Genomic DNA, 7,634 nt, shown 5'->3' on the forward strand with positions numbered 1-7,634 from the left:
CATGAATGGCATCACAAAACCACCTATTAGCTGATGCACTGTAAGTTATTACCCTGTAGGGTTTTTCTTCCTGTTTGAGTCTGAGAGGTATAAAAGGGATTAAATCCCTTTCAATACACCAAGTTGCCAAGTAACAGATTCCAGTGTTGGCCAAGTGGGTGAAAACCTTAATACTGACTCTGGGATGGAGCCAAAATGAGTGGTGCTGACAAATCAAACAAGAACCCTGCACTTTCAAAGGCACTCTCCCTTTAAAGCAAAAAAAATTTATTCCCCAAATCTTCAGTAAGATAAAATAAATAAACAATAAATCAAACCAAATCAAAACAATAAATCTCAAATAAACAATCCATGTTGCTTTCTGGTTCTACTCCCCAGGAACAACATCATAGTTGAACCAGACAAATCTTCTCACCCTGATGGAGCTGCAATAACAGTAAGATAGGAATTAAGTGAGCCACGTTTTAATGGTGGCAGGTTTGGATGTTTCACACAGAGCCTGCCTGGGCTCCCCAGAGATGTTACACACAACAAAAGGGCAGGTTTGGAAGGGGCACAGGCAGCACATTTCATTGCAGGCGTCCCGTTGTGTTAGGGAGGGAAGCCTGGTTGTTAACATCTTATTTCCTACAGGGTAAGCTTAATTAAAATATAAAATGTCAAAAGCCAGGCTGAAATATGATATCCCTGGGGGCACTTGCAGCAAACTAAGCATAACAGCCACTGAAGAGTGGGCTGCAACCCTCCATTTGAAGGAGATTAAAACTATTAAGTAGAAAGTGACTCTGCTGAGCTGTGGATTTGACTGCACTCCTCAGCTCCTCTGCTGCACACACCATGGACCAGCCTCCTTCCCTGGTGCTTTAAATGCCATGGGAAGGGCTGCCACGTGTCCCCACAGCCTTTAGTGCAGTGCTTTTCTGCATGACAATTCAGCCTTCAGTTTGGCCAAGAACTGTCCTTGTTTAGGAGATGTGATAAACAAAGTCTCGAGTTTCTGTAAGTTTTTGAATAATGGTTTATTATATGGAAAAAGCAAGCAGAAATGGGGACCAGTTTCCCAAATCTGCACCCCTACTACAGAGTACATTTAGTATTTATCTTAGCTACTTCATGCATATTAATTATATCATATACATATACATTCTACAGGTTTTTGCTAAGTTTTTAATACATGGGTTTTCTTACAGCTAAAGCTAAAAGGGTTATCTCTACAACCAGTCATAATTCATGCATTCTTGGGCAAACAGGAGCCTAAAAAAACCATATTTTATTCTTAGGATAGTAGGGAGGTTTAGGGCCTCTTGACCTTGTAAGGGTCTGTTTCATTTCTTCATGGGGCTGTAATTAAGTTTTACAATACGTTTGTTTTATTTTGATGTAATCACCCATTTGTTTCACGAATCACAATTATTTATTTACCACAGGAGAGAAAATATCCCTCATTGTTATTGATTAAAGGCACGGGAAAGGCAATGCCATTAAAAGAACTGCAGAGATCCACGGGATTGAGGGAGTCCCATTAAAGGAAAACACTTTTCCACGGTTTTTTGCATGAAACCCTTTACTTGGTGTGTCATGGTTTGAAATTGGCCCCCCTTGAGAGTCCGAGGGGCTCAGAGGTGACTGGGTGCCAGGGCAGTGTTCCCTGGAGAGTCAATCACCACTCATGTTGTTTGCTTCTGCTCAAAATCACATATCACAGCACCAGAAGCTGTTGGCAGTTCTGTTTTGGTTGTTTTGCTGGTGGTGTCTGCTGTGTGTAGGTGTTGAAGGCCAGGGGGTGGCTGAGCTCCCTCTCTCTCCCTCTGGAGGGAAGAAGCTTGATGTTTGAAGCTTGGTCAAATCAGAGCAGAGTTTCCACTGCGAGAATTATTGGTGTGTCTTTTAATTCATTGGTACTTTTGAGCAAGGAAGGTGGTTTGAATTCAGCAAGGATCTTCCCAGAGCCCAGGTAAGGCAATGCCAAACCCTAATTCATGTTCACCTGCATTCAGGATCCTGCCAGAACCCAGCTAAGGCAATGCCAATTCCTAATTGATGTTCACCTGCATTCCCAAGATCCTCCCAGAACCCCGATGATGTTCACCTGCATTCCCAGGATCCTCCCAGAGCCCAGGTAAGGCAATGCCAAACCCTAATTCATGTTCACCTGCATTCAGGATCCTCCCAGAGCCCAGGTAAGGCAATGCCAAACCCTAATTGATGTTCACCTGCATTCAGGATCCTCCCAGAGCCCAGGTAAGGCAATGCCAAACCCTAATTCATGTTCACCTGCATTCAGGATCCTCCCAGAACTCAGCTAAGGCAATGCCAATTCCTAATTGATGTTCACCTGCATTCCCAGGATCCCCCCAGAACCCAGATAATGTTCACCTTCATTCCCAGGATCCTCCCAGAGCCCAGGTAAGGCAATGCCAAACCCTAATTCATGTTCACCTACATTCAGGATCCTCCCAGAGCCCAGGTAAGGCAATGCCAAACCATAACTGATGTTCACCTGCATTCAGGATCCTGCCAGAACCCAGGTAAGGCAATGCCAAACCTTAACTGATGTTCACCTGCATTCCCATTTCATTTGCTGGATGCTCACAGGGAAAAAGTTCCTTTCTTTGTGTGAGCTCCTTCAGCAAACACGTGGGAAGGAAGCAGCAGAACCTCTCCAGAGAACTGCAGGTGTCTGCAAAGGATTGTGTTCCTCATTCTCATATTCCTTTGAAGTAGGAGTGTGCCATTTCCAAGGGAGATGCAGAGGGGTTGTGTGACACCAACTCTCTGATTGTTCAGACTACTGAATATCTGTTACATTCCATTGGGAAAAAAGCACCAGTTAATGCTGGGGAGTAATCCCAGCAAAGCCAGTGGTGTTATTTTAATGGATTAATTTAACACATTGTTTCTGTGAGCAGAATTTTTGATCCTCCTTATATTTTCTAGCACTGTAGGCTGGGGGGATGCCATCAAATCAACCAAGGGACGTGGCTGCTGATGAGAGGATAATCAAACCCTCTGCAATGTCCTCTTTCTCCTTCCAAAACCCTCCAGGGAACTTGTAAGAGCCTCAAATGACACAGACAAATATTGAGATGTGGAGTGTGGCACTCACTGAACTATTTAGCAGAGACTCTTTCACTGATACCCTGTGACATAATTGTAGTTTCCAAACAATATATCGTTAACATCTGAATGTGTAACACAGATGAGGAGTGAAATAGTGCTTTAATCTGCATAATGACACCCACCAGAGCCGTGTTCAAACCTTCCTGCAGCCCAAACCCAGCCAGAGAAATGCTGTCAGAATGGCTGTGATTTGGAGAGAAACAGGCAAAGGACAGACTCACCAACCCTTTTGTATCCATCTGAATTTAAAATACAGAATTTAAACACATAGCATGCAGTCATGCTGATGTGATTTTAAGGGGGGCTTCCCAAGCACGTTTGTTTTCAGATTTTGTAAGGTTAAAATCGAAGAAAAGGGCTTTCATCCAGACTGGGTTCACTTGGGCCAGTGGCATCCTAATGTGTTCCATGGTTGCCATGACACAATAGACCAGTTAACACCTGAATTCTCATCGCTGCCAACCTGAATTGAATTCAAATTTGTAATATCCTCCCAGCAATCCACTGCAGAGAGTAACTGACATTGCTTAACACTAACAGGAAAAGAAAAAATCCAAATTACTGTTTAGTACTGTCTAATTCCATGGGGAAAATGCATAAAGATGGATACATCTGACATCCATTTTATTAATCAGACTATTTTTAGTAGATAAACCAGTTAGGAAAACAGCAGGAGTTTAATAAAGTATACATTAGTAGCACAATTATGGAGTAGTTGCAGCAGACTGTTCCCTCTGATAGTGAGCAGTAGGACACTTTGTTTAGCTGGAACAATCTTGCCATGCAGTATTTAAGTGAATAATAAATTTCATGGGGAGTTAGCCTGTAGGCTAAATTCTGCAAAGCAGTTCTTGAAAAAGGCAGGGAATATCTGATATATTTCCATTTTCCATCCACCCTTTCAGTATCACATTTACCAGTGAAGGATCTTAAAATCATAAAGGGTTTCATAATATTCCCCCTGTATAAGGAATTATTAATATACATACTTTGCAGACAGAGATACAGTCCAGATTTTATGACTCAGTCAAGTGAAGGCAGAGTCAGGATCTGAGCCTGTATGTCCAGAGCTCCTCTCATCTTGTATGAACAATTCCTGTTTTACACACTTAGGCTTAAATGCCCCAGATGATGCATTACAAGAGGATAAAAACACAAAAATACATCAAGCATTTTCTTCAGTTGAAAAGCAGACCATTACACACTCCTGTCTGAAAGTCCATTTCAGTATTAGACACCTTTCCACCTGCTAAAGTACTCCCAGAGTCCTCAAGCCTGTCAAAACATCAAACATGTGACAGTGTAGATAATTTATAATTAAGACACTTGTGGACACAAGATGCTTTCAACTCCCAAATGGCCAACTGGGCCCTGGCTGAAAGGTTTAATAAATCTGATGCTAATCCAGAAGCCCCTAAAGATAATGAATATCCTTTCATCAACATCAGCTGGTGCTGGATCAGTCCCTCTGAACTCAAATACCAACAGATGCACAACATGTTTGTAAAGGGTGGAACAAGCAGGAGCTGTTCTGGCTGTGACATCTCCCTTTTGCCTGTGCACTCTGGGAACTGCTCACTGTAATTACTGAGCCTCGGAAAATATAATTTTTATAGAGCAACATGTTGGCTGCTGTGTTTTGTTCCCAAATAACTTCTGTGTGCTGGATTCCCCACTGGATATTTGCCCATGGCAGCAATAAAGTGTCACACAGGACAGGACTGACCACTTTGCATCTCTTTAGATGCCTTTTTTTTTTTGGTGTTTTGACAGTGTTGCAGCTTCCTGCCATCTTCATCCATGTGATCAGGTGATAATAAAGCTCCAAGACAGCTTTCCCCCCCCTCCTGCTGCCTCAGGAGTCACCTCAGCATCAGTGGCAGCTCTACTTCGATTCTTCCCTCCTAGTTTTTCAGTATTCACCAGTTTGCTGGATTTCCCATAAAGATTCAGGAGCTCTGTTTTCTGCTGCAGCCCTGGAGCTGCAGGGCACAGCTCCAGCTGAAGGGCTGGCATAATAAAAGTGCTGGATCTGAAATCCAGTGGGAATTAAACATGTGTTTGTATTTCCCATGGAAATATTGGGATCCTCAGGTGTCCATGTGCCCCTATCACGTGGCCAGCACAGCCAAGGACCCACAGAAGCACAAAGAGGGGGAAATTAATAAAAAAAAGGAATCAAATCAATCCATACCTACCCAGATAGTGCCCAAATAAAGCTGTCAGCCTTTAGGTCTGTGACTGGAGAAGTGGAAGGTGCTCGTGCCTGTGGCAGGGGGTGCAGTGAGATAGGTTTTAGGGTTCCTTCCAGTCTAAACCATTCCATGGTTCTATGATTTCATCACAGGAAGGGCACTGACCTGTTGGAGAGAGTCCAGAGGAGGCACCCAGGTGATCAGAGGGCTGGAGCAGCTCTGCTGGGAGGAAAGGCTGGAGAGTTGGGATTGTTCAACCTGGAGAAGAGAAGCTTTGGGGTGACCTGATTGTGGCCTTCCAGGACCTGAAGGGAACCTGCAGGAAAGATGGAGAGAGACTATTTCCAAGGGATGGAGGGACAGGACAAGGGGGAATGGCTTCCAGAGGGCAGGGTTAGGTGGGATATTGGAAAGGAATTCCTCCCTGTGAGGGTGGGGAGGGGCTGGGATGGAATTCCCAGAGAAGCTGTGGCTGCCCCATCCCTGGAAGTGTCCAAGGCCAGGTTGGAGCAACCTGGTCCAGTGGAAGGTGTCCCTGCCCATGGCAGGCAGAGGAACTGGATGATCCTTCAGGTCGCTTCAAATCCAAACCATTCTGTGATTCTGGGAGGTGTCAACAGCCTAGAGACAGTTTGACAAAGCAGGTCAGGCTTTGGCCAGACCAATGCTTTTCACTTCTGCAACAAGCAGTGAAACTGAGGCTGAGCATGTTGGGCTGGTTAGGTTAACCAACACTCCTCAAACTCAGGCATTTTGTAGTTGAAAAAAAAGATTATCACAGACTCCACTAAATTCATTATGTTAAAACAAGCTTAAAAAGGGAAAAACCACCCTTGAGCATTATCTTACCTATCGTTTTCTTAATTACTTTGTATACCACAGTGGTGAAGTGGATGTGAATAAACACCACTGCCAACCTGCAGGTTTCTGCTCTGGGAGGCTCCTGTGTGTGTTTTGCTTTGTGTAGCTCCATTAATTTCAGCCAACTCGGACAAAGTTGCTACACGAGTGTTTACAGAGCTGTGGCCTGAACAAACACTGCTGCAGGAAGGAAACATTTGCCAGCAGTGTCACAGAGCACAGCACCAGCAGCAGCTGGAGCTCAGAAAGAGCCACAGTGCTGCTGCAGGCAGAAGGGTGGCTGTGGCTGGTGTTTCACAGACTGGCAGGACTGTCTGCCTCACCTGCAGGACTGTCTGCCTCACCTGCCACTTCACCTGTGGGGTGGTTTCATCATCATCACGGCCGGGCTTTGCGAACGAAGATTTGGGAAGGGCTCTCCCCACGTTTCTTACAAACACGCTGGTGGCTAAAAAGGCCAATACGAGATAGACACATCTGATTGTAAAAGGCAGAGCAGAAAGACTCCTAAGGTGGTAAATTCTGCCAGACACGATTCTTTCTGTGTTGTCTTTTCTCCTCCAGGGTGATCCTGCTGCGCTCTCAAAGGCATCAGCAGCGTTATAGATGGGGTGTCTCCAGACCCCCCCACTGGAGGCCAGAGCAGACCAGTTCTGGTGGTCAATATGGCCAAGGCTGAGATGTTGTTTCAGGCAGTCCTTGTATCTCCTCTTTGGGGCTCCTCTCTTGCAGCAGCCGGTGGCAAGTTCCCCATAAAGCAGGATCTTAGGGAGGGGGGGGTTGGTCCTTCATCCTGGAGACGTGCCCTGCCCAGCACAGCTGTGTTCTCAGCAACATGGCCTCAATGCTTGTGACTGCTGCCTGTTCTAGAACAGATGGATTGGTCACATCATCTGACCAGGGGATGTTTAGGATTGTGCGGAGGCAGCGTTGATGGAAGCGTTCCAGGAGTCGCAGGTGGTGGCTGTAGATGACCCAGGATTCGGATCCATATAGGAGAGCAGACAGCACTGTGGCTCTGTAAACACTGATCTTGGTGCTTTTCCGCAGGTGTTTGTTCCGCCAAACTCTTTCACGAAGCGCTTTGAAAGCAAACGCCACACCACGTGATTCCACCAACCAATCACAACAGCGCATTCCCCCGCGCACGCGCGCTGGAGTACCCGGGGACTTCATTTCCCAGGATGCCCCGCGGGGCCCTTCCTGCCACACGAACCCCCCAGGCCCGGGCCTGTGGGTGTGGAACCCCCCGGCTCCATCGTCCTGCCCCTGCTCCATCCCCGAGCCGGCTGGACATCGGAGCAGCACGAGGAGCCACACACCTGTCCTCAGTGCAGTTTTAGCTGATCTTGATTCAAAGAAACCTTTGAACAAATCTGAAAAGCGCTTTTATTGCGGCCGGGGAGTGCAAAGGGGCGGGTGTTTTTCCCCAGTGCACTTCACTGAGCGAAGAAATAC

The 7,634-nt window shown here is 46.0% G+C and overlaps 2 long non-coding RNA genes across 4 annotated transcripts; both read right to left on the minus strand.

The window, feature by feature from the left end:
• Window positions 1–1,819: 1,819 nt before the first annotated feature.
• On the minus strand, window positions 1,820–2,595 carry LOC127482024 (uncharacterized). 2 transcript variants are annotated; one of them, XR_007908405.1, is made up of 2 exons: window positions 2,562–2,595; window positions 1,820–2,213 (listed from the first exon to the last, which is right to left on the minus strand). It is a non-coding gene; the product is annotated as an uncharacterized LOC127482024 (long non-coding RNA). The 2 variants fall into 2 exon arrangements; XR_007908404.1 differs by lacking the exon at window positions 2,562–2,595 and adding an exon at window positions 2,275–2,389.
• Window positions 2,596–4,231: 1,636 nt separating this feature from the next.
• LOC127482023 (uncharacterized) lies at window positions 4,232–6,665 on the minus strand. Of its 2 annotated transcripts, XR_007908402.1 has the most exons (4): window positions 6,165–6,665; window positions 5,481–5,631; window positions 5,319–5,386; window positions 4,232–5,152 (listed from the first exon to the last, which is right to left on the minus strand). It is a non-coding gene; the product is annotated as an uncharacterized LOC127482023 (long non-coding RNA). The 2 variants fall into 2 exon arrangements; XR_007908403.1 differs by lacking the exon at window positions 6,165–6,665 and having other exon boundaries at window positions 5,481–5,692.
• Window positions 6,666–7,634: the final 969 nt, after the last annotated feature.

This window comes from Manacus candei, unplaced genomic scaffold (genome assembly GCF_025592945.1).
Source record: "Manacus candei isolate 608988 ecotype Guabito, Panama unplaced genomic scaffold, ASM2559294v1 h1tg000084l, whole genome shotgun sequence".
NCBI classification, from domain to species: Eukaryota; Metazoa; Chordata; class Aves; order Passeriformes; family Pipridae; genus Manacus; species Manacus candei.